General features: G+C 46.6%; 1 protein-coding gene across 3 annotated transcripts in view; it reads right to left on the bottom strand.

Annotated features, from left to right (window-relative positions):
• Nucleotides 1–26588, bottom strand: part of LOC144158171 (putative protein kinase C delta type homolog) — a 493518-nt gene that overhangs the window by 354843 nt on the left and 112087 nt on the right. The gene's annotated exons all lie outside the window — the stretch shown is intronic.

Genomic DNA, 26588 nt, shown 5'->3' with positions numbered 1-26588 from the left:
ATTCAAATCATCAGACGATGTCATCGGAGCGCCGGCGGCGGAACGACTGAGCGGAGCGGCGCACTTACCGCGTTTATATGCAGCGGAATGAGAGATAGCAGCGCATAGCAGCGCATCGCAGCGCATCGCAGCGCATGCGCATGTGTTAAACGAGCGCAAGCGCGAGCGCAAGCTGCGCGCTAACGCACAGTTGGCACGGCGACGGGAGCGAGCTGACCGCGCTGACGCACAGATGGCGCTGCGGTGAGAGCGGCGGAGCGCACAGCTGCCGCGCCGAGGATGCGGACTACGCCGCGACAACGACGCGGGACAAGGCGAGTTAAAGAGATGCGTCGCATCTAAAAAGGTAATTCACCACAACGAGAAACTTTCAAACTTCCAGATACACAACGCAAGGAGCATCATTATTGATAGGTTGCCAGAAGCAACGCAATAGGTTCACTAAATCTGCGGCCAAAATGAAGCGGCATTATGACACGAAGCCGGAGAAACAAATAAAATTGTCTAATCGTGTGTACTAACCATGTATTTGGTCGCTACCAATATTAGAACAATATAATTATCCCCTGTGTCGTCGCAAAGCCACGATTTCGTTGCCCCGTGAGTGCAAGCACGCCGCTTAATGTACGAACCCAGCGCCATTTATTGGTTTCCGTGAAGTGTGTCATAATTCTGACCAAGCTATAGCATATGTATGATTGCGCTTGGGGCGGAGTGTTCACAAAACGTTGTTGCTTTTAGAAAAGCTTTTTGGTTGGAATAATGTTCGAAATTCGCTGTTTTATAATAGCTCACAGCGTGTTTCGGCCGTGGGAAGTGTTAAGCTCACATTACACAGAAATCTCACTAGTCACTTAATCAGTAAGGGTACAAAATGTCCTCAGAAGGTTGTTATATGTGTCGAAGCATACATCGGTGAATAAAGTAAATAGTAACCGGCGTGAGAGATTGTCATTTTAATTTGTTTAAAATCAATAGGGTGCATACAGTACGACAGGCAATACTTTAATGCCAGTACACACCGTAGTGAAGTACCGTTTACGAACATATTAAGAGAACAATGGTATTGATTACGAAGGAACCCGCATTTCTAAAGTGAGAATGAAGACCGTTGTAACGCAGTTTGCCTAAGGAAATTACTTCGAGCTTGTGCAGTGTCCGAAAGAACTTGCTCAGCGATGCTATTAGATGTGGTGTTTTATAATTCATATAGCTCTAGTTCCAAGAGATTACCGGTGCAGAGGGGTTTTTCAAACGGTACACTACTCTTCGGCTTAAATTTTCTCGTAAACGGGCGCTATTCGAACGCCGAAAGATGAGCCAATACTACGCAGCTGTTCTTCGTTCACCAAAACGCGCGTCGAATGCATAACTGTGCTCCTCGTTATTACGCGTGCAATTTGAAGCTTCCGGGGCGCGAGGAACCATAGCCAATAAAAAAATGCGGGCTGGACCGCATTCGCACTTATAACCCAAGCGACCTTGGAGGCTTTCATGCGGCCCGCCATCGCTTCCCGCCCTCACCCTCTTTCCACCTTCTCGATCCCTGTCAACGTATTCCTGCTCCACGTCTCACTGAGAGGTATGCGTGCTGTTGTGTACAAAAGGACCAAACTTTAAACCCTGATTTTATACACTCCCGAAGCAATTACCGGAAAAAACCCAGCTACTGTATTTGAAAAGCTAACTGATTTCTTCATTTTAAGTGACGTCGTCTTATTCAGTTGCTCGGCGACGCCGAAAAGCGGAAACAGGGGTCACTGGTGCTTAACATTTCCGCGTAGACGAAACGGGGGGCAAGCGAGACACACGAGGGCAGAGAAGGAGATAAGCTCTTTATTAGAAAGCAGAGTGTTTACCGGGCGTACAAAATCGCCTTATTGAGAAGCACGAGGATTTTATGGCGTTCCTTATCGGAGGCAGCCTACGTTCTGTTCCACGCTACAGGAACAGCGGAAAGGGGATAGGATTCTAACACCTCCATCCGGGTGACACAAAACACTGGCAGGTGCGCTCTCCAAACTCTTTTGAAAGATAACCGAAACAATGGCTTGAGTGTCGAAACATACTGAATGACAAAATCGGCGGAGCTTGCACTAAGCCGCATAAAGCTTCGATCATAGCGAAGATGGAGGATTTCGTTCTATTCACATTTCTTCCAAAGTGGAACGCGTCAGCACGCGCTACAAGAGGCGGACACCGGCTTCGCGAAGTGGACCTCTGTAGCGCGAGCTGTCTTGTGCTCCCCCCTGGAGGCGCGAACGCTCGTGAGCTCTTTTCTTGGTATTTTTAGAAGCGCCACGCGCCAGCTTGGACAACCCCGTGGGCCCGTTGTAAAACGCATACTCCAGTCAGTGGTAAACGGCAGAAGTAAGTATGACTAGTGTTTTTTTTTATGACGCCGTGCACATACCATGAACAACCAACGGCTCCGCTGTTAGAACAAAATAAACTTGTTTCAATTAAGGTAACCTCGTCCCGTGGAGCACCAATCAGACACCAGTCACTGATGGGGAGCCACGGGATTAAAATGAACTTCCTGCGACCTAATAGCATTGCCAATAGGGCGGTATATTGCTAATACCCCGTGCAAGAAGTACCGCAAACGATTACCAGTGTCCTTGTCCTATGCAACTCTTAAAATTGCGTTTCTACCACAATAAATAAAAAAATCCAGGCATACGCGCAATGGTAGTAACGTTTAGGATTAAAGGAAAATACAGTATGGTTATATCGGCGAAACGATGGAACAAATTATTGGGGAAACATCACAGCAGGATTTCTGTGTGCAGCTGAAGCTGACGTACCCCTAATTAAGTGTACTAAATGCATTTGTTATTTGTGTAGTAAACAAATAGATGTCAGACGTTTTTCTAGAAAAGTATCAAATTCTGCGACAACACCGATTAAATGTTGCAACACTATTTACCGCCATAACCGGTAGTGGCCGGGTCGGGCCTGTGTACTAGCGTGGCGACGGGCAACTTCCTTGCCAGCGTACTGTGGAGTTAGGCTTGTCTAGGCTTTGCATTGTAACAAACGCCAACGGTGATCTCCCGTGTCCCCACTTGCGGCTGCGAACGTGAAAGAGAGGCGCCCCTTGGGGTGTTGGTGTTTACAAGTTATACGAGCGCATGCGAAACGACGAACGGCGAGAGCCTGTTCCACATCGGCGCATGTGCAGTATCGAGCTATCTCCAACGTAGCAACCACCCGTAGATGTCGGCAGCATGCTCCAGAGCCTTGCGCTCGCTTGGCCCAGACAGGCCTGACGCGCATGGTACATTATAGAGCAGCCTACACGTATCGCCACGTGCCTGCTCAACAAAGCCCCAGTGACAAATGTATTACCGCTATTGCACCACATCTAAAATATCAATGTGCATCCGTGGCACCAGCTCGCAGGTGTACTGTAAAGCGGGCAGCAGCGCACAAAGAGTCTGCTTGAGGTAGAGACAGCTTGCTGCATTATAAAGAATGCTCTGTAAGGAGGGGCGTCGGGTGAGGGAAGCGTTGATTTACTCAGCATGCCAGCATCGTCCATACGACTGCTCTTTCTAGCTTTTGACTGTGTCTTTGTTCTTTGACTGGGTATCTCGTTTGCGCTGGATGTTTTCTGTCTTCGTGTACTCGCTGTCTGTTTACTGGTCTTATCTTACCCAGGTAACGGCTTCCACCCATTATGAAAATTTAAAGCTTCAGCACTCTTTTCTAAGCCCGTTACGGATCCCTTTGAGATTGTTAAGCGCAGTAGCATCTGAGAGGACCATCTGCTATTGAAAAAACGCAAGCAATAAACGAATGCAGTACACGTGCTATCTGTCGCCCATTCTTTGCTGCAGGCATGAAAAATAGACGTTTCGAGCGTTCCCCGAGCACTCTTTCACTGTTCCGAAGAGGGGATCCGGACAAACATTTTGTGAAAGCTGGACACTCCAGCGCTCACGTTTATTGCACCCTGATGTCCTTGTGCTTGTATACTCTAGAATTCCGCAGCGAATGGAATTACTGAACACCTGTAAAGGCATTCTCATTTTGCGTCTTGCCTCTCACACGCGCTCTTACGCGGTTTTCAATTACGGCCTCTCCGAAGAAAGGTTGAGTTGAAGACATTCTTAAAGTATTAAATATTAGATTTCACAATATTTCTTTTTATATAGAAGTAATTCAATAGTGTTTAATTTATGCAACAAAAATAAGTTTATTTCATGTCAAACAATCAATAAAAAGTTTGCAAGAAAATTACAGCCATAAAAATAGGGTAAAAAGTTTGTAGCAGTAATAAAATCAGAAAAATTACAATATAAAATAACTTGCTTTCCACACTAACAACTTCATAGTTACTTGGCTTCGAGAACACCACGATAGGTGAAAATACATGGAGTGAATTTAAGCGACTTTTTGAACGATAGCTCAAAAAGGTGAGCAAATACAAGCGACCATGGCGACACATGAACGTTTTATGGCAGCTGTGTATTTCTGGTGGACAAATGCGCCTTAAATAACCTACAGTTATGTCTTCCATGAATAGAAATGACTACAGTGAAGCTTCAGCACTTTTCAGCACTTTTCAGCACTTAGAACAGCACCGCTACTTTTTCAAAATGTATACCATCTTTGGGACTTCCTGCATTAAGAACCGACCACCTTGTTCCGGCTAATTTCTTTCAGGTAATCTTGCCTTTTGCTTCTTTTTTAAATGTTCAATGTATTTATTGATCATATCTCACCACTTTCTTTAAGATATGCGCAAACGATTGAAGGAATATTGTGAGTCTTCCCATGAATAGCGCTGAGGATGAATTTTGAATCTTTTTGTCTGCTAATTCTTTTAAAGCGGTGGTGCAAAACAAGTTCAGAGGAGAGTGGCTGGTGGAAATCATGATTTTGACAAGACTGCACGGTGTGCGCCGCCTGTCTTTGTCATTTTTGATGTTGGAAATACGGCGCGGTTCGTGTAACACCGAAAGTTGGGCGAGTTGGTGAATCATCTTGAAAAAAAAAACACACACACAGCGCGCAAAACAACAGGACGAAAGACGGAGGGATGGAGGGAGGAGCCCTTGTGTTGTACATCCCTTCGTCTTTCGTCCTGTTGTTTTGCGTGCTGTGTGTGTCGCGGTTCATGTGTCGAATGCAACGTTCGAGAAAACATTATGGCGCGGTTTCAGCCCATTGGATTAAAAATACGCCATCAAGATGAATACGTAGCAACAAAGGCCGTAGTGCAGGTAGGTAAAGAACGATTAGGGTAAGCACCGCGCGGGATTCGCGAAGCATATGACGCAGCAGACGTAAGTGCGTTTTATGCGTACGCAAAGGAGACGCAAACCGGCCAGATATGTTTCTCGAAATGGACAAAACGGGGAAACTGACGAAGCGTGTGCAGTGCTGTGCCGAGCCTTCCCGGTGGGAACGCGTGACGTCAGCGGCAAAGCGTAGGCGCGCGGGCATCAGTGTAGCAACGCGCCTGGCGCAAAAGAAGACTGCGTTACTTATCCCGTGGACGCGTTATACGCAGGTGTATAAACAGCAAATGGAGGTGCCTCAGAGTGATGTGTCTAAAGCAAACGAAGGTGTTTCAGTACAACGCACAGAAGCTCCATAAGCATATCTACGTGTCTGAACAGAACTTCTGTAACCGATCCATGTCCATGCACCTATAACGGATGTGCTACAGATTGTGCTTCATATCTTGCTTTCTTTTTGTTCTCAAGGGGTACATGGGAAACGGCAACATTCATTGGCAATAAATGTTTTTTTTTAGTGCAAACCCTTGCTTTTGAAGTTGAGCAGATTTATATTATCCGGAATATTAGCGTGATTTGTATTTTGGTAGGGTCAGTGTTTTCTATAAATACTCCCAGATAAAAAAATGCGAAAATCCAGAGTAAGCACACGAGTAATTTTGCTAGCTATGAAAGCCATGAAAGAACTAACACTGCTGAAACTAGGTCATTTTGAAGAAGTTCCAATGTGTCCTCACGGCGCACTAAGAATTGTCGCTCTCCCCGTTTCTAGCCCGCACAAGTAAAGTGCATTTAAATGCGTACAGCTATCAATCGACATGAGTTTGCTGTCACCAGGGACAGAACCTATCAAAGTATGCTTGTGGCTATCACAACAAATTCCGCGGTTATGAGACGCCCAAACGTACGTTTCCAATTTGAGTATTTCTACGTGTTTAAGTACATTCTAGGCAATAAGAAAGCCCCTAGTGAACTCACGTGGGATTATGGTACGATACCTTTTGATACGTGTGTTCATGGACAGATGCCGGCATTGCGTTTTGTTTTTCAACGGCGTATCGAAAAATTCAAGCAGTCATGCATTTTTATAATAACAGTAACAGTGCCAATACCACTTGCGCGTTGGTGTGTTGCCCCAAATTTTATTAATGTTTTCTTTTTGCTCCACAAGGTTGGCACGTATAAACATTACCACCAGATTTTGTGTCTTATAAAAGCTTTGATTGTATAAGCGTCCCGTTCAAGCATTCTCTTAACTTGCTACATGTGTGCTTGGCGCTTGCTGTCCTCCTGGCTAGGCTATGCCTACTCCACATTGTAGCGACCGCGTTACCACATTTCGCACCATGAAATCCTCGACCGTTAGTAATTTCGCACCATCTTATGCATTCGATTATTTTTAAAGGCAATGCACGAGCATCTTATCCGCCGACAGTCGATGGTGGCGCACTGCTAGGTAAACTGCGCTTACGGTTGTAAACGCCCTGACGCCCGCGAAACTACGCAACCGCATAATATTATGCAACCACATAATATTCGAGCTGCTCAAGGTGCATCTCAGTCAGCGATATTAAAAGCGTATATTTTGAAAACGTAAGCTGTTTTGTAGCGTGAGCTACACTGGCCGAGATTGAGCAGTTTCTTGTGGCTCCTGGAGAGCTGTGCTGCGCATGCGCTAGGAGCAGTGACGTCACACGACGCACAGAACCGCGCTCACTGCCCGGCGTCTCTCACACACCCCACGGGCCAAGAGCGTTTGCCGACCTCCGTTTCGCACGTTGCGGCCCGGTCCACTTGATGATCATGCGAGGGATGGCCGGGTGTGCAACCAATGGCTCGTGCGTCGCAGCAGCACCGGCGTGCCCCTGTGGAACCAGGTTAGCTCTGGGGTGATTGGGGACGCTGCGCCGGAGCCACTTGAGAAATATACATGCCTCACATAATGCGTATACCGTGTGTGTCATTAAAGCAGCAGTAAGCATGATAATCATGCTAATCCTAGACAACCAGGAAATCTAAAAATAACCAGCTAAACCTTAGCTCACGCTACGTATGTCCTGGCATAGCCGAGCTAAGCCAATGCTAATATTTTTGCAATACGTGGAAAAGAGTACTGTAGGATTTGATTGATTGATTGATTGATTGATTGATTGATTGATTGATTGATTGATTGATTGATTGATTGATTGATTGATTGATTGATTGATTGATTGATTGATTGATTTTGGGGTTCAACACGACGACGCTTCACAGGTGATAAGGCGCTGTAGTGGAGGGCTCCGGGTTAATTTCGACCACCTGGGGATCTTTAATGTGCACCGAAATTTTGAACGCACGGGCATTTTTGCTTTTTGCCTCCATCGGAACTGCGGCCACCACGGCTGGGAATCGAACCCGCGTCATTGGGCTCAGCCGCAGAACGAGTTAGCCACTGAGCCACCGTCATGGGTGTGCTGTGCGTTTTGATAGAAACCATTCAGTTCTGACTAATGTCCCTTTACGCGCCGATAGGGCATTTCTTGGGCTGCGAAAACTGGTACTCGTGTGTACGAAAATGGCTAGAACAGGTGTTGCGTTTAAAAAGAGGGTGAGCTCGGCAGTTCAGTGAAATGTGGTAAAGATTTACACAAATACTAGGCGCCAAAAAAGCCTACAAACCCGGAACAAGGGACGCGCTCCCGATGATTCTCGCACAAAAGGCGAAGAACAAAGGGGCGCCTGTTCATGGCAGGCCAACAAAGGGGCCCCAAACACAGGAAGAAGCTCAGCCACCGTTAGAGGTCGGTAGTATAAGCACGGAAATTTAACTGTAACCACCTTTCTCCCAAAAGAGCAGTAACAAGAAAATCGGAGTTGAGGCGAATGTGTCGCTAATCTTCGAGGCGCCATTGGGGACGAGTTTGTTTTTAAATACGGAAGTTACCCAATGAACAATATTGCTTCGATTTTGGGCATGCTGGCGTAGCACCACATTTATTGTAACCGAAGGTAGCTGTTCACTCATTCTGCGCATGCGCGTACAGCTGGTAAACGCATTTCGTCGTCAATTGGCCCGTGACGTGTGCCTGGGGTCATGAAAAGACTGTATGTTTATTCTTGTTTTCTTCATACCTTAAGGTCGCCAAAGACAGTGCTAAACGTTTGTCAAATAATTAAAATTCCAAGTATTGACGGGGGTGACACACCTGGGCTTCCAGGCTGCCCATAGTAGACACCAGATTTTTATTTACACCTCCTGGGGATGTTCAACGCGCACCGAGATATCAGCAAGTAGGAGTTCTAGCTTGTACACTCCATAGAAATGCAGCTTTCACTAGTGATCCGAGCGAAGACGCTGAAGAGTTCCTGGATAGCCGTGTCTTTGCGGTAACTAAGCCGTTTCAGATCATCAAACACCGTTTCTTGGCTCACATGTTGGCTGATTCGTTTGGAAGGCTACGCCTGGAGTCTCTGCAAAATGGATTGATTGATTGATTGATTGATTGATTGATTGATTGATTGATTGATTGATTGATTGATTGATTGATTGATTGATTGATTGTAGGGTTTAACGCGCCGACGCAATGCAGGCGATGAGGCGCGCCGTAGTGGAGGGCTCCGGATTAATTTTGACCACCTGGGGATCTTTATCGTGCGCCGAAATCTCGTACACACGGGCGTTTTTGCTTTTCGCCTCCATCAGAAAAGTGGCCACCGCGGCCGGGAATCGAACCCGCGACCTCGTGCTCAGCCGCGCAACGCCTTAGCCACTGAGCCACCGCGGCGGTTCTCTGCAAAATGGAGCCGCCACCCATGACTGTACTCTACATAATAGCATGACCCGAAAGCTCTCCCCTGCTAGGAACTTTAAGCTGAGCATGGCCGAGAAGGCTACAGGTAATGGGTTTGTGATGTGACTTTCGCGGCAACCTGCATTGTCATGGAAGCGAACTTACGGGTTACATGAAAGAGGTTGATTAGTCGAAGCCGCTCCACAGAAGAGTACCGGGGCCAGACCTGACCGCCAACCCGTGCTATTGACCTCATGAAGCCGGTTGCACTGTGGGAATGCAACTCAGTTTAGTCTCTGGAATACCGAAAGACCGGTCCATTTAACGTTGGTCCTTAAACCGAAGTGAATACTGCCCATGCCACCAACCCGTCGTAAAATACCGCACCCGTACTAATTTTCTAATTTTAGCTCATACGGGGAAACTGTACCTCTCTAGAAGTGTTCAATGCGCTATCATGGTACACCTTCTGAATTTTTGTAGACGAGCGAGTGGGTCAGCGCCTTATCACGGCAGAAAGCGGCGAAACGAGGGAGGGTAGTTCGAAGATCAGCGCATTAAGATTAGCGCATTAAGATTAGCGCATGTGCCGAACGAAGCTGCCTGTCCAACCGTTGTCTGCTGGGATGTTCCGATAATCGTGACAAAACCCCTTGCTCGTTGTAATCAGCTGCCTATCTTCATTGCCGTGAACAGGGCGCACAAGAAATCGCTTTCACCACCAGCAAAATTTATAGACTTCGCAGTAATTTATAGACTTCGCAGTTACACCGAGAATCTTTCTTTTTACCTCAATCCCGTCTATGCACGTGCAAAAAGTTCACAGGGAAGGCTCAAATTTGTATATCGCTGTCACTGAACCTTGTGCCGGTGTCGACTAGAGCCTACAACCTCGGACCCAGGCTCATTGCAGCTCCGTTTATCCGTGCTGCTACTGCTGCACTTCCTCCACAGAAGCTCAAGGCCAACGCATACTGCATGAAAAAAATTGTTTAATTGGCGCGCGTTTTTTTTTGTTGTTTAGACGTGCTACGAAACACGTGGCAAGCCAATAGGGATGAGGGTGCGCCCAGTGACTAGTCCTGTATTTTTTCTGATGCAATATAAACCTTTTCATCCGTTTCTCTTTATTAAGATTAGAGCATGTTCTGGGCTGTATTGCGCATGCGCAGCTACGACTTCCAGTCGATCGCGCCAATTGTACGTCCGCTAGAACAGTCCACAGATAAAACGGAAGCTCCCAGGACGAAGAAAATAAAAGGGTCTACATGAACCAGTGCCCGCCAAGTGCTCCTTCGCGTTTATTTTTCGTGATCCATGCTATGAAACAAAACCAGCTGAACATTTCTATGTGTTTTATTCTTTCTGCTGTATGCGCGCATAGAAACACGTGGAATGCTGTGGAACGCCCTAGCAAAAGTTTAGCAGCTGTGGGCGTTTTTGCAGATGATAACCGGGTAGGAGTGCTTCGCCAACGTAAACAAGCAACAGTTAAAACATTAAACATTAAAAACATTATTTCAGCACAGCGCCGATACCACATAAGGTTTGCACATCCCCCAGTGGGGATAGGCAAAGACAGAGCGCTTCGGACCGAGAAAAAGGCGAAACAACAACAATGAAACGCCGAGCAAACGCGTATACTACAAAGAAATGGGGCTCAACTGTAACTCTAGCCATTGCAGTGGCGTCGGAAAGAACTAAAAAAGCCAAACTACAAATTCGGTACGCAGAATCGCCGAGCATATAGGCAGTCCGCCCTGTACAAAGCCGGTCGTGTACTCGCGTCCAACCTCGGTATGAAAAGGTCATGGATCGGCGTGTAAGGACCTTGATGATGTGGGTCACCACCACGTTTGGCGCCAGTGCCTTATCTCACTTGGTCACTGCGTAGGCTAGAAAGACAGCGCACGTCAGCATATTTTTTTAAGTCTTCCGGAACTTTCGTGAGTTTACCAGCGCAAGCGACGACGCCCGCGTGCGTTCGCGGCGAAGATAGATAACGGTAGCGCAAACGGCGGCTAAGCGGGGCGGTTACCAAAACCAAATTGGTCACATTCCGAACGATGGTCTTTCCGTGTCAAAGTTGGATGCGCATTCTCGTACCTCATTCCTACGGCACAAACGCGGCACGTGGCCAGGTTGCGCAGATTGTACTGAAAGCCGTTTTCTCCGAGCCGTTTTCTCCGACGAGTTATCTTGTCGACGTCAAACTAAATGCGAACATAAAAATATGAACCAGAACACGGAACATTTCAATGTACTCTTCATGGAGATTCAATAATAGCGCGCCTTTGGTATACTTGGAAAGCCACATTTTCAAAATTTGTTACTGTTTTCAGCCAAGCATCTTTTTGAATTGCATGGAAAGAAATCCCTCTATTTGTGTGTTCCGCTTCATATTTTGCCGATCCCTTTTCATTCTTTCATAACTGTACTTGCGTTCAAAAAGCCAGTTCAAGTTCGGGGCTCACATGCCCAGATGCCAGGCATTACTTATTGGCCACATAATCCACAATACTTATTATTTTTCGCAAACCATACAGTTGTTTTATAATTCGTTGTAGTTTATCCTGGAACTGTCAGTATGCTGTAAGACCAACAGAACAATTTAAACATTCTTTTTGACACCATCGCTTGTTATTTTAACAGAATTTCTTTTTTGTTTCTTGTCGCAGGTTTGTTCGTTTTAATGATGAAATTATACTTACCTAGCCAGATGTGTTGCGCATACGATTTGCGACGTCTGTTAAAAAAGTCTTTATCAGGTTTTGTGACCTCACTAGTTCATTTACTCGAAAAAATACATAATTATTTTATGTTTCCTGCTCTTGAAATTTTCGTTTCGTGTATATGGTAACCCTGGTATGAATGTTGGTCGCGCAAACTTCTCTGCCAGAGCCCTTGTCCTGAGTGCCATTGACATACCCCGCATCTGCCAGAACATTGAGGGCTCGACGATGCATTCGTCGTTCGTTCTGGCTTGCAAAACATCGGGAAAGCTGATGAGCTGCTTCATCCTGACGTCATCACTCGCGGTGGCATTCTCATTGGATCGCACCAGATGTGGACCATAATGTCTGGCGAATTGGTAAGGTCCCACGAAAACCAGGGTCTGGTTGCTATAAACACGAAACTCAGATTGACGTTTCAAGAGGTAACAGCGACACCAAATACTTCGCGCACGATGGTCTGCATTCTGAGGGCTGACGTAACCAAATGCGACGATATCCTTAGATCGTTTTGGGAAGGTGAAAGCACAGCGATCTGGAATCCGACGAGCAGTGGTACCTCAAAGAGCTCAACGTTACAGCCCTTCGAGAACAACGTCTCATTCCGACATGAACGATGCGAAGTGGCGCTGCCATTGAAAGCTCACACGTCTAAACTTCCGAGCGAGTCGTTGTACGTCGACGACCTTGTCACGGGTGCCGACTCCCTAAAAGAAAGGACAAGGTTCTTCTCTCCAGCACGCGAAATCATGAAGACCGCAGGCATGGCCCTCAGAAAGTGGACCTCAAACTCAGATGAGTTACGGCAGCATCTGGAGCTTGAAGATCATGGAGTCTGCAAAGAAACGACCGTACTTCACGAGTCCTCGGTGAAGGTGCTAGGCATCGCTTGGGACCCTCAAAGAGACATGTTTCTGTTCCGGATGTCTGATCCTCTAGCTTTCCCAAAAGCGAAGAGCGACACTAAGAGATTCACCCTCCCAGTGACCTCAAGGATATTTCATCCACTGGGTTTTGGACCGTACACCATGTCGGCAAGGCCGCTGTTTCGAACGCTTTGGCCTTGAGGAATAGGCTAGGGCGAACAGCCCCCTCAAGATCTACAGAATGAATAGGACCAGTGGGTACTCCAGGTCCCCAACTTGGAGGAAAGCGCGGTTCCCCGATGTCTAATAGGAAGAGATAAGTTTCTCAACAAACTGGAATTACACGTCTTTTACAGTGCAAACCCGCAGGCGTATGGAGCGGTGCTATACGTCTTCACGGAGAATGCCAGAAAGTGTCGCCTGCTGATCTACAAATACGCCTTACTGCGGTTGGAGGTTCCATGAACTTTATTCGGCTCGAGGCTGCGCAGCTACGTGAAGGCAAGTTTCACGAACGTGGCGTTTTCTATCAAAACAAGATACCCCAAGAAAGGAGACAAAAGCGCCAATAACTTCATCTTCTGTTGTGAGATCATGTTGCAAGATGGACACAGGCAGAGACTGTGTCCTTTGAACTTCGCGCCTGGCCATTTTCTCGCGGCCCGGAATGTTTGGAAATTGTAATCGCCTTTGTTTTGCGGAGCTTGTATGAAGACAACGAAGAAGACGCCTAGATGCGACGGATATGCTGAGCGCATAGCTCGCGCTCAGAGCTCGCTTCTCTCGGCACGAGTCTCGCCCCACGCGCAATCGAACGCGGAACGCCCGTCCCGGGTTGTTTGGTTGGTGCCAAAAGAGTGGCTCATACCCACTCAGGGGGATTGGCCATGAAATGGGCGCTAACCGAGAAAAAAAGAAAAACTGCACTGCCACACAAAAAAACCATCTTCTGTTTGTACCCCGGAGATCTTCATATCTCGGCTCCCGCAACGCCTTGGCTCAACACCATCTTATGGTATTTCTAAATGGGAAAATGCAATGGAATAATTGCAAAAATAATCACGTAGCAAAATATATAAACAACCAATAACAGAATAAATGTATCACTGCCGCGATAATTCAAGGATATCACCGAGTCAGCCCATATATTTGGCCTCGGGGAAATTCATTTCTACTCCCGTGTATCAGCTGTCGCTTGCTACCGTCACGTTGAAATGTTTACAGAGCGCATAGTGAACCGCAATGTTCCCACAGAAGTTTCACACTGCGTCAAGCCGCTTATTCAGCAGTAATGTAGCCCATAATGCCCAGGCTGGCAGCTTCTGTTACGGGAACAGTAGCCTGTAGAAGAGTGTCTCGTTTAAATGAACCGAAAGCAGGCACCGCTTTTGTTTATGCTTTGGTAGGCGCTGTGAAGTGAGTGAATTTAATGGTTATGTATCCACAGTAAACCCCACTTACTCACGCCCTAGATGTTCGAAGAATGATTTGTAATTAGGAAGTTATACAATACAGTACACTATAATGCAATATAATACAGTACGATACAATACAATGACATGGGGAAGCATGCACAATGGGCACATTTAATGATATTGTCACGTAGACAAAGACGACGCAGCTGTCCTAAAGGAAAAACAAGTTTATTGGAGCCAACTTGTGCTCCCCAAACAACTCAAAGAATACACAGGCGGCGAAGCAGCAGTCAACAAAGTGACGTGCGCAGGCTAACGTTGGCCAACCGAATACCGCCGCGTCTGCTATGCGGGAATTCATGTTTGGACGCGAGTGTTTCGCTCGAACCGTCGTATTACATCCAGAGCATTGTAGATCAAAGGAGATTATTCTAAGCTGTTGACGTTAGTTCGAAAGGCTCTCCCTATCAAAACAGACAAAACGTGCGGTATAAAAATAAAAAAACAGTCCACGCGCTTCACTTGCACACAGGTAAGACTAACCGGTGCAGCCGGATGGTAAAAATAAAACATAAATAATTAAACGCAATGAATTTATTCGCGGCAATATAGTAGTATTAATTTTATTTATTTATTTATTTATTTATTTATTTATTTATTTATTTATTTATTTATTTATTTATTTATTTATTTATTTATTTATTTATTTATTTATTCTGATTTGGCCATTGAAGCATTACAATGGCCAGCGCGCAACCATCCCGGTGAACAGCGGAGGGGTGGGGGAGTGTATGGTTTTGTTTTCTAGGCTCAGTATGCTCTGTGTAGCTATAGAAGACGGAGGGCAGAAAGCGTCACCACCCGAATCTTGATAGGCCACATCCTGTACTCTACTGCTTCACCAGCCCACACCCTAAACAAAGTTAACTCAAAAGTTTAGGTCATGTAAGAGTTGTAAATTTGTTCCCTGGCTTAAAGTTGCGTGCGCTCTTTGTGTGTCGATTATTCAGTGCATTGTTATGCTTGTAAAGGACTGTTTACCAGTTTTAATGCGTTGTCGTACAATAAAGGTTAACAGGACGACAGACGCTGAAGTCAGAAATGATTTTTTTCGAAAAGACGTAGAATATATTTTCGCGCGATAGCGACTTCTCGTTACGTGATGGGAAATACAAATGAATGAAAGCATCCGCTAGCGACAACGCATCGACGGAAGTGGCCGCTAGATGTTCTGCTGCTCTAACTGTGACTAACACAATAGTTACGTCTCCTTGCAGTCAAGCTCATGTCCACCTTGACTACATGAGTGTCACTTCCTCAAAAGAACGCAAGGAGCAACATTCAATTCTCCCTTCTGTTTTTTTCTTTTGGCGTCCCTTGTAAAGGCTAACGGCAGTGCCAAAATATATATTTGCTTTCAGAAACTTAACCCTTGTGTATTGAGTGTTCATCCTTATTTAAATTCTTTTTGGTTCATGTGCTTCTAGTTTGAACTCATTTGTTTTAGAAAAATGCACCCAATCGGCATTTCCTGAAATATTGATCAGGTAGGAATCGCCCGGGTGTCATTTTACCACGTCGCCTCCTTAGAGGAAAAAAAAAACAGAAACTTGTAAAAAAAATCGCTTTTAGATTTACAAACGTGCAAATAAATACTCAACATACGCGTTGAGTATACTCAGCTCTCTTGCGAAGAAACGTAAATATGGGGCACATTCTTCCATACCCCGTACCAATTAGGAGCGTGCCTGCTTATGTGTAGTGAAGTTCTTGTATTATGGTGACTTTTCTCAATCCTATCAACAAGATTATCGAAAGAGTAAAAGTAAAACTATTTAAAAGTAGGTGTGCCAAGTAGCAACACCAACCTTCATTTTGGTTCATTCAAACCGAAAACCAGTCTGGACTGGAACAGCCTTCCTGCCGCCCTCGTTTCTACACGTGAACTGCAGAAATTCAACTATTCACTCACGAATCTTCTTTATTGATTCGTTCATTGTTGGTTGTGTACTCATTTTTTGCTTACCCCACTCCTCTCTGTAACGCCTGAACGGCCCTGAGAGTAAAATAGATGAAATGAAATGAAATGAAGTAAAGTTGTAGTCTGGGCCTGTTGGTTCATGACGTTCAAGGAAAAACCAGTGAGAACACCCTACACAAGAGGAGAGGCACCCTCACCAGTGACTGTCCGTGTCTTGCCTCTTCTCTTGTATAGCGTGTGTTCACTGGTTTTTCCCTGAATATTGAAAGAGCCTTTAACGCGAAAGTCGCCTGTCCATTTTGCTGTATTACCGGCATTGTAAGTTTCATAAGAACGAAGGGGCGCTATTTTTCATTATTTGACAAAAGCATTCGATAAAATATAACGAGGACTGTTCCAACTATATTCCAAAGAATATTTGCGCCCGACATTCTATTGTAGAAAGCGAAATTAGGCAAATTGTTCTCAGTTCGTCTTCGTTACCGGTAATAACTTTATCCAATTCCCGCATTCCCAGACATCCCCCAGGGCTCTGATATAAACCCACTTAAATGTCGGCCCAATTAGTTATAAATTACTTAACGACTATATTGTCTTAAAACAGTAAGATGTTGCCTCATGACTTGGCAACGTTTAGCCAATAAACCACGAGAATGTACCAGATAGCGTGCGATATTAACTAAGAACTAAACTGGTATGACACTTAGCCCTCAATGCCTAATTGTAAAGTGGTTTTATTTTCAGTGGAGGAAAACTAAGCTCAGGTCCTTTGCGTAATCGCCCACACGTAGGTCAATATATCACTGAAATTTAACCAAACAACGTTTCGCATCCACAGTTTCATCACATTTAATAGCAGATATATGGATTTCGAAACATATAATCTACGCCGCCTCGCCATGGTCACGTAGAATTATTTGCCTTTCAATCCCTCGTTCCATCAAAGTGACCGCCTTCTAGGGATTTTTTCAAGTTTACTTTAATCAACACCGCCGAAGGCCTCATAAATCATGCCCCTGGTTTTATACATATTTCATATTTCGGCGATATCAGTGTTGGCACTTCTGTCGCCAGTTTTACCCCAGTCCTCTCGGCGGGCGACATCTCGTTGCCCAACCCACGCATTTGCCGCCCTGCAAGTCTCCCGGCTTCTTGCGAAATCCTTCCATTTTCTGGGTCACTCTTTTAACGCGATCCTTCGGGCGGGGAAGCCCCTGCCACAACACTCTTTCCACCCGGCGCAGGTGGAATCCGGCGTAGTATGCAATGCGCTCTTGAGAAGCTAAATCACTTATTGGGAAGGTTAAAGACAGTTATGAAGAGAAATGCGTCTCTGCCGTCTTTTCGGCTTCCAGCAAGCTGAAGGGGAGAAATGGGACCGGGAACTAACCTATTTGGGCTGTTACAGGGGCAATGGAGACCAACTTCAACTGTGTTCATTTTGAAAGAACTGGGCTTTGGTGCTTCGCTCTGCTTACGTTTAGCCACGAAACGCGTTGTTGTAACCGAAGAACGCAACAAATATTGAAAAACTACAATTTCTCAACACAGTGACGTCAAATGGGCAAGTGACGAAAACAGTTCAAGCGATGCAATCAAACGGAACTAGACGCCCCACTAATATCGCCGAGTCACGTTTCTTGGCGGTGGTTTAGTTCGGAGGCCGCCAATCGCACAATGATTCTATGACGTCATGTAAAAGTCGGCGGAAAGTGGCTAGGGAGTCACCGCCGCTACATCTAGTTAACTTATAGCATCTTCGATAAACCGCACTGGTGCACACCGGGGCGCACCGGTGCGGCCTTTCATCCTCGATAAACCGCACTGGTGTGAACCGTCTCTCCTCGATAAACCGGGGCGCACCGTCGCGGGGAATTTTTTGGTTGCACCGCCGCGCACCCAGAGAGTCGACGGGGCGGCGTGCTGATATCCCTAGATACATCGCGAATGACGCCGGGGAAGCGGCTTCCTCTGCGGTCTGCTGAAGCGACGGTGCATCGACGCACTCGCTTCAAGGCGGAAGGAGCTGTATATTGTTGCGGACAAGGATGACTTGCTTGCGAATTCATCGGGCAACGATGCGAGAGGCTCCGAACGGGCGGTAACAACGGCAAGAGATTGTAAATGAGGACGCGAACTTCGTGTACATCAAAGAAGGCTGCATGCATTCCCAGCCAGTTGGTGATTGGCATTAGTTTCGTTCGACTGAATTACCATAAACTGTCCCTGGAGTGTCCAGACCACGAAGACCTACTGGCTTTGCTGTAGCGGAAGGGCGGAACAAACCAGGCACTCGCATTATGGGTCAAACGAAGAAAAGAAGCAGTTTGCATGTAGCTTAAACAGCTACATGCAAACTGCTTCTCATCTTCGTTTGAGATGAAAGCGGTGGAGGTACGTTGCCACGCATGTGTGACGGAAATGGGTTTTGCATACATATAATCATTGGCCTTCAATAAATATCGCTTTCTAATAGAGCTCTGTCTCATTGCGGTGCTGCATTGCCACTTGTGAACGTTTTTGTGAGTTGCTTCAAGCTAAGAGTCTTAGCTTAAGAGATGGCGCTTGCGTAGAACCGCTCCGTTTGTCCTCGATCAACGTCCCGTGCATGTTACGAACCGTCGTGGGGCACTGTGCCCCGCGCCGGTTTTGGGGGCGCACCGATGCGTGTTTATCGAGGACGCTATTAGTGTCTACGTAGTTTGTTCGAAGTTTGGGATAATAGTGTATCTTTGCTATCAGGACAAAGCAGCTGTTTAGGAACTAAACTTCTCTTTTATGTTCATGGCCCCGTTAGAGGGGCTATGCGGATAAAACACGTTTGGTTCATTACAAAGATGGCCTCGTAAGAGTCATACTGATTCCCTCAAATAAGCTACATAATTTGAAAGAAAGGAACTGGCGATGCCAATCACTAGCTCCTTTTCCGCACTAAAACATATGACGTCATATGCACAGCCGGCGATTGGCTGAGCCCGGCAAAAGAAAACACAAATTAGGAACGGCCTTTAAGCTTGCAGAACGAGCCATTTTCGCTTAAGTGTAATGCATACTCATTTTATAGTACAAAGAAAGGTGGGGTAAAACAATTGAAGTTACGTAAGTATATACACGTAAACATAGAAGAACCAGTGCATGCTGCTCTTGGTACTGCGCGCACTATGCTTGTTATAGCTGCACAGCAGTGCGGTGCTTTCGGGTTGTCGCAGACGACACTGGCCGACTGGCGTAAGTGATCTTGTCTTATGTGACCCTATTTGTCGAACTTGCCCCCCGTTTCACGAAACATTTACTACCTACCGTAATTAAAACAAGCCAGGTGCAAATACGGTCGACAACACAGTAAAGGCAAAAAGCGGTGCGGAGCACTATGGTGGCGCCATCTAGGAAGACTGACGGTAAGCAAGGCTCCGAAGTCCACTGCAGACTGAAAAGGGCACTTTTCGTTCGCTTGAAGAGCCCTCCAAGTGACCCAATCGCCCACGTCACGACACACGCGATTTGGCGGGAGAATCAAAATATTAACTTGAATTGATTATTTTTCAGTGTATAAAGCATCACTTACTGCGGGAAAAGCGCTGGGGGAAATATAAAACACGAAACATTTCTAATAAACAAACTTGTATTTTGTTTGCATGACCCCTTTAAGCAGCCATGCATGTTTGTTGTCTGCATAGTTTAGCATAGTCTGCAAAGTGTAGTTTAGCAAGTTGCGCTGACCCGCGAAAAAAGCCACTCGGAATGTACAGTTCGAAGCAAAAGTCTAGGTTCCACGCCCCGAACCATTAGGTATTTTTGGGGAGTAAGCGGGCGTGGGCTTGCACGAAAAAATTACGCCCAACTCCCCTCGCGGGAACCCTGGTGTGATGCGACGCTGAAGGGGGTTTCATTGTGGGTTTCCGTTGGGTCAATTACTCGAATTTCGTGAGCAATCGGCGGATAATGCGAGAGAGAGAGAGAGAGAGAGAGAGAGAGAGAGAGAGAGCAAACGTAGCGCGGACGACCGTCAACTGAGAGACCGGCCGGAGCGCGGCACTCCGCTTATATGCGCAGCGCGCCCGAAGGAGAGGAGACCGCGGAGAGAGAGGGCGCTGCACATGCGCACAGCGCGCTTGCGCCGCGCCCAGCGCCGCCCATCGGCGGAGTGAGAGAGCGCGCCGCCCTGCACGCGCCACAGATGTTGGGGGAGAGGGCGTGCTATCACGTCGAGAGGAGACGGGGTGAGCGGAGGAGAGACGCAGCTGTGCGGACGCGGATAACGACGACGCAGGAAGGACAGGGCCGCCGGCAAGAGATGCTCCTCTCAGCGTCGCATCTAAAAACAAACAGGGTGTACAGTTAAGCTGCGCGGGTAACCAGGGCGCGCTTGCTCGAAGCGGAATAAGACATACTTATTAGCACTCTAATAGTATTGGCAGACTCATTTGGGCTCTTATGTTCCCTAGATTATGGGCCTCGTGCACTGCAGTTTCAAATAAACATGTGGCGCTACCTGCGAGTGGTGGCGGAATTTTTTCTGAAGAACAAAATAAACATATACAGTAATTCGCTACGCGGCTTAATTTAAACAACAACCGTAAAATAAGTATACAACAATTACCACGTTTTTTTTAAATTCACAATTGTTATTATAATAGAAATATTACGCTGACAAGTTGTGCGGGAATGCAAGCCGAAATAATTTAAAAAGCGCCCCTTCTCATATAAAAGCAGACGACATTGCACGGATCAGCTGCCTGAGACGCCGACGTTCACGAAGCACATAGTACCCGAAAAGAAATAAAAAGGACAGATCCATAAATGCATTTACGTATGTGCACGCTACTTGGCGCAAGACCTCTGAAAAAAAAAATGCCGTGTATCCAGTGCATATTTTTGTAGCGCCTCAAATAGCCTTTGGTGTGCACGCAACTGTGTACGCATGAGAAAATACATGGAACAACCCACGGATATGCATGCTTGAATTGTATGTAGCCATACCAGCAAAATATGAAGCTTTAAAATGAAAACAGAAACGTAAATATTCACGCTACACTGCGACACAACCGTAAACAGATGGACACAAATCAGCCACAATTCGGAGACTCGCATCTACACTTTTATGAAAGGACTCTCCAATATCTCAAACATGTACAACTTGTAGTTTGCGTTTGAAAAACGAGTTCAAGTGGGGCTTGTTGCGCAAAATATTTTTGCTGACAAAAATAACTTGCACCAGCACAACTATTCACGCTGGCATGTAGTCATGCCAGCGTAGTCACGCAAAAACATCACGTACAACTCTGTCAGCTTTGAAACAATCTCCATTATTCAAAATGGTCTTATTTTATCAAGGGCACTCCGAATGCCCGAGGAATCATTCGTGCACAATTAAAGCTCCTGTTGTGCGATCTACCATATCTGTGCCCGTGTCTATGTCGAGCGATAAACAAGGTAAATAAACGTCCAGAGGCTTTCATGAAAGCCTAGTCTAGCGCATCTACGTCCAAAATTATTCGTATATTAAGTACGCATTTACAAAGCTATGAAAGCACTTCAAAAAGCATTGCGATATTTTTATGAGCCCATCCAACGAACTCATCGTAGTTTCAGCAGTTTGAGGTTGAGTTTACTCAAGCAGTTGGCATTTTCAAATACCTGCCCCTACAAACCTGAATCTTCGGGCTCTTGAAGTCGCTTATCCTTGGTGTCGCAATATACACAAAAACGTTTCGCCGCGATTTCGCGCACACAACACATCAAATCACTTCCGGACATGTACAAGGCACAGTGGAGCGTATACACGGGAGAAATTCGCTTCTTCAAGCACCATGAAGTCGCGTAGTCGGTCTTCTTCTCACAATAAGCTGTCCGCCAACTGCTTGGTTATGCCAGCAGTTATAACCAAGCCGTTCTGATCTAAGGCTCAATAAATCAAGTCCACCAAAGCGACCACAGCAACCAACTCCAAGGCGTTGCTGGCGTCGTTGGGACGTTATGCCGTTATTTCATGCTCTTCGGGGGCGGCGGCCCCACAAAAAATTTTCCACTGGCGGAGCGATCACACCCTTCCTCACACATACATTATCGCTTCCGGGAGGCGATGCACACACAGACGCACACTCCTGCACTCCTCTCGTTCTCTTGGTAACATCGCGGGCTTCCGTCTTTTTATTTTTATCTTTTATTTCGGCGGCGCTGCTGGTGTTCAGTCGAAGCCGTTGCGAAATGACAGCGTGACCGCGCGCTGCGCGGAGACAATCCCGCGCTTGTATAAAACTGTTTTTTGTGTGATGCATCGCTTTCCTGTCGCCTTTGCGAACCATATTCTATTTAATAAAGTACCGTTTGGCTGTTCGTATCGCACGGCAACAGAATAGCGGTCATTTCTTCTTTCTCTTCTAATAATCGTACTGCGCGGAATACTATCCTCCGGACGTCGTTTGCTCACGGACTTCAGAAATTATGCCTCCGTTGCCCGCAAGATGGCGCTGAACACAGCACATCAGTGGCGCCACCATACAAGCGCACGAGGCCCATAAGGCGCTTCCCGGAAACTTATAACACCGTGAATAAGACTCTACATAACAATGCAATAGGCCTGTGAATAAGTCCGCTCCTAGCAGTCTTATTCACAGACTTATGGTGACCCGCCATCCTCGGTAGGTCACCTCAAGCGACGCGGCCTCTCTGCACCGTTTGCAGTGTACGCTTTCCCCTTGCTTTCTTTGCGCGAAAGAGGCCCTGCGCAGGCGGTGGGTCCACCGGTTTCTGAGTCTAAGCAGACGATCGTCCGCCGCTTAGCAGACGATTACGAAACGGGCCACCGGTTCATGTCTCATTCCCCGGGCACCTGCCGCCTGTAGAAGCATAGTTTCATACTAATATACACTAGAGGCGAATCTGGCGCCACTCTCTGAAGGAGCCGCGCTTCAGCGAGCGTTCCGCCACGCACCGGGCAGGCACGCTACACTTGTTTTTGGCCTGACTCATGAACAGGCTGAAAAGTTGGCTCTGGCTGCAAAAAAGCACCAATATTACAGTAGAATGTTCATGAGATTTGTTTAGTTATTATGAAATTGAACCTCCAAAAAGATTAGTTCGTCAGTGATTATTTAGAAGCTTCATGCACGATGAACAAGAAAAAATGTTACTCTTTTTAGTTGATTTTGGCTTCGAGACAAAAAGGACGCCATATGGCTAGCTGTGCCAAGTAGGCGAGGAATGTCGCTGGCGGTAATGGTGCCACCCACGGTGGCCCGCGACTGAAGCGACAAATTTGCCTCTAGTGTTTATTAGTATGAAACTCTGCAGGGACTCTTTCGCGCTGTGAAAGCATAAGGAGAGCATGCACTGCGCGCCGCCGGAAACATCACACAGAGGCCACGCCGCGTGTGTTGGCCAGTTACCGGGTAATTGAAATGATTCGTAACAGTGTTCACACAAGACGTCCGGTGGGCCAAAGTTATAGAATTGTGCGGATAATGGTTCAAAATAAACTCATGCTTTTCGCTGGAGACGCCAAAGCGACAGCATTTCTGCCGCATTCCCCGCTCTTTCCTAGGGGCCCCTCGCGTGCGCGTCTAAGTACCCGCCGTCTCTATGGGACCATGGGCGGCGCTGCGAAGCGCGTCTCCATGACGTCGGCTTAGGGATTCTCCTATTTGTTCCCCGCTTCACTGGGGCTCGCTGTCCCTGCGGTTTCTTTGCGTGCGGTTGGCTTTCGATGCTTATCAGCACCAGATATTGCGTATGCGCAGCGACTTCAAATTACATTCAATAGCTGAAGGCGTGATTCCAAGTATAGTTTTGGGTAAACCGCTGCGGAAGAAACATTGCCAGCGTCGCCCACTTCCTTGCGAAGGGTCCTGTGCGGAGCGCGAAGAGCTGGAGTTAGGCGTCAGCTTCTTTATTCAGCAACCTTTAGAACAAAGGGAACAGCCAGCTGCTAAAAACCGACAACCACGAAAATGCAAGAACAAAACAAATTCATGGCCTTCGGGGCTGTCGGCTTTGGCAGAACGCATTACGATTCCCGGTAATTGTAAGCAAGGTTAAACAGCTTTTGCAACCTTGCCGAACACTCCAAAGGATTGTATCACATCACTTTATGTTGTCATTGCATGAAAGTATACGCCGACATGCACTATGGGGCGCAAAAAATGAATGTTGAGTTGCAAATAACCTACTGTACCAGGCTTGTAACCAATATGGAGGCTTATTGAGTGAAACGAGTCACGTCTATGGTAAGCGTACAGTGACACTATGCTTCTTCAGACCTGGAGGGATATTTTGGTACATTTCCCACAGCCATATCTTCCAAATATTCAAGTATGTGTATAGTAAAACTGCACTCAAGAGGAGGACGCAGCGGCGGAGGGGAAAACTTTAGTTAACAGTAGAATCGAGCTGGTTAGTGGGCGCGCTCCCCGGTACAGGATAAGAGAGAATAATTTTCTTCAATACATAGAATGTCATTTCGAGTTGGCCAGGATTTGTTCTTTACGCCTGAAGCGGTTGGAAAGCGATGAAGAACTTCTTGGACATATTCATTGGTTTCGATTCTTGTTATACTGAAAACAGATACGCATACGATATATTGCTTTCGTTAGCAAATATATCAAGCCTTCAACACCGTAATCATGTCATAACTGTCCGAGTCGAGAATCCGTTCGCTACGATAACGATGGTTACCATAACAATGCGGCGCACAAAAGCAGCCTCCGAGTACTCGACAACGACGTCTCCTCCGTTTTGCGGTGGCGTAGCACGAACCTTCTCAATGCATTTTCATGTCAATAAACAACGCACGCTCCGGATATGCACCTTCTTGTACACGGCCATAACGAAATCCAATTCCTGAAGAAGGTAGTGCATGCCTCACAGCCCGAATAAGATATCAACACGAAGTTTGTGAGCCTCCCATACCTCCTATTAAGATGTGTATGACGACGCAGGAAAATTAAGGCGTTGGGAGAAGAAAAAACCTTTATCTGATACAAGTCAACGACAACGAAAGGACTATAAGACTGCTGTTTTATTTCCTGCTGTGGGGTGCGCGTGTGCGACCCGATGCTTGGTACGTAGCATTAGACTGCTGAATCTTCATAAGCGCATCTCAAATATGTTTTGGGGAAGCCTACGCATTTTGAATACTTATTGAGGAGCTCTGAGCACTGAACCTCGCAAATAAGCTAGAAAGGACGAGTTACACATGATCGCCTGAGCGGTGTTCTAGGAAAGTTATACTGGAAATTATTCAGAGGTGTCAGAAGCTGGAAAAATAACTGAGGTAATGGAAATATGCTTTCGACTGCACTAAGGTATCAAAGCGACCGATTTCTAACTCAGGCACTGCTGCCCCTCAGAAGCGGACGACCGCTGCGGAGAGTAGCAGCGGTGCGAGCGAAGCCGACGACAGCGGCGCGAGTCCCTAAGCCGACGTCAGAGCCAGGTCGCGCCACTCAAAGATCTCCCCGCCAATAGGCCGCTCTCTAGCCTAGCCTGTGCGCTTTAGGGAAAGCGCACTAGTCAGAATCTTATTCGCGGACTTAGTAAGTCTGTGAATAAGAGTAGGCTTTGAATAAGAGTCTGTGAATAAGAGTGTCCACAATCTTTACGGACAAGTTTCAACTGTCAAACATTATGAAATAGCTAATACTGAACCCATTCGTCAGTGTTGCATTTTTTTCCGCTAATCAGAATAGAGAAATGTCTGCGTGTGTGTCGTAAAGGGACAGTACCCGACCACCGTTGTGCGAGCAAAGGTAGAAGACGTGTACAATGCGCACGCCCGCGATGCAACTCTGAACCTATTATCTGCCGGGACATTGTAAATGCACATTGACCTCGTCGAAAGCCGGCACCATATATTTTACGTTTTATCGAGTCGTTAAAACAGGCACGCTTCCATGTTATTGATGTTTTCGTGACTCATTTGCCGTCACTGGTAGCGAAACAAGGGCTTGGTGACACAATGGCATCTGAGATGCGGACATAAAAGGCCTCACGGCTTCTCACAATTCCCTTCGACTTGCAAATGGGTTTCTTTTTCTCTCTCTGGAAGAAACTAAGATAAACCGAAAAAGAACGCATTACAAACAAAACTCCGTCGCACAGCGCTGCGACCCTGTGCAAACAGCCATTTCCGTTAAGTGTTTGCCCCAGTCCCCGAGAGAGGAAGAGCGCGGATCGCGTAGGCAGAAACAGAAACCCGACAAGCCGAAAAGCTGAATGAGCAATCGTGGCCGCTGGCCCTCCGTCTCTTCTAGGGCGAGCGGAAATAGAACGCGTAAAACTCCCTTCTGGATACGATGAAATGGCAGCTTCTTTATTTTACTGTGTACTTGTTCCCAGGCTACGACATATTTTTGCTCTTCGTTCACAAACAAAATATTCAGTACAGTAAGATATACAGCATTACCCGTACTCACATCCCGGCAAAAAAGAAATTAGTAGTGGCTTAGTTGGGCTATGCCAGGATATACGTAGCGTGCGCAAAGGTTCCGCTGGTTATTCTTAGCTTTCCTGGTTGTCTAGGATTAGCTTGATTATCATGCTTACTGTTGCTTCAATGACGCGCACACACGGTATACG

This window comes from Haemaphysalis longicornis, unplaced genomic scaffold, assembly GCF_048455015.1.
Source record: "Haemaphysalis longicornis isolate Haplotype H1 unplaced genomic scaffold, Haemaphysalis longicornis Haplotype H1 scaffold_10, whole genome shotgun sequence".
NCBI lineage: Eukaryota > Metazoa > Arthropoda > Arachnida > Ixodida > Ixodidae > Haemaphysalis > Haemaphysalis longicornis.
Note: the sequence above shows the minus strand (reverse complement) of the source record. Positions and strands in the feature narration are given on the sequence as shown.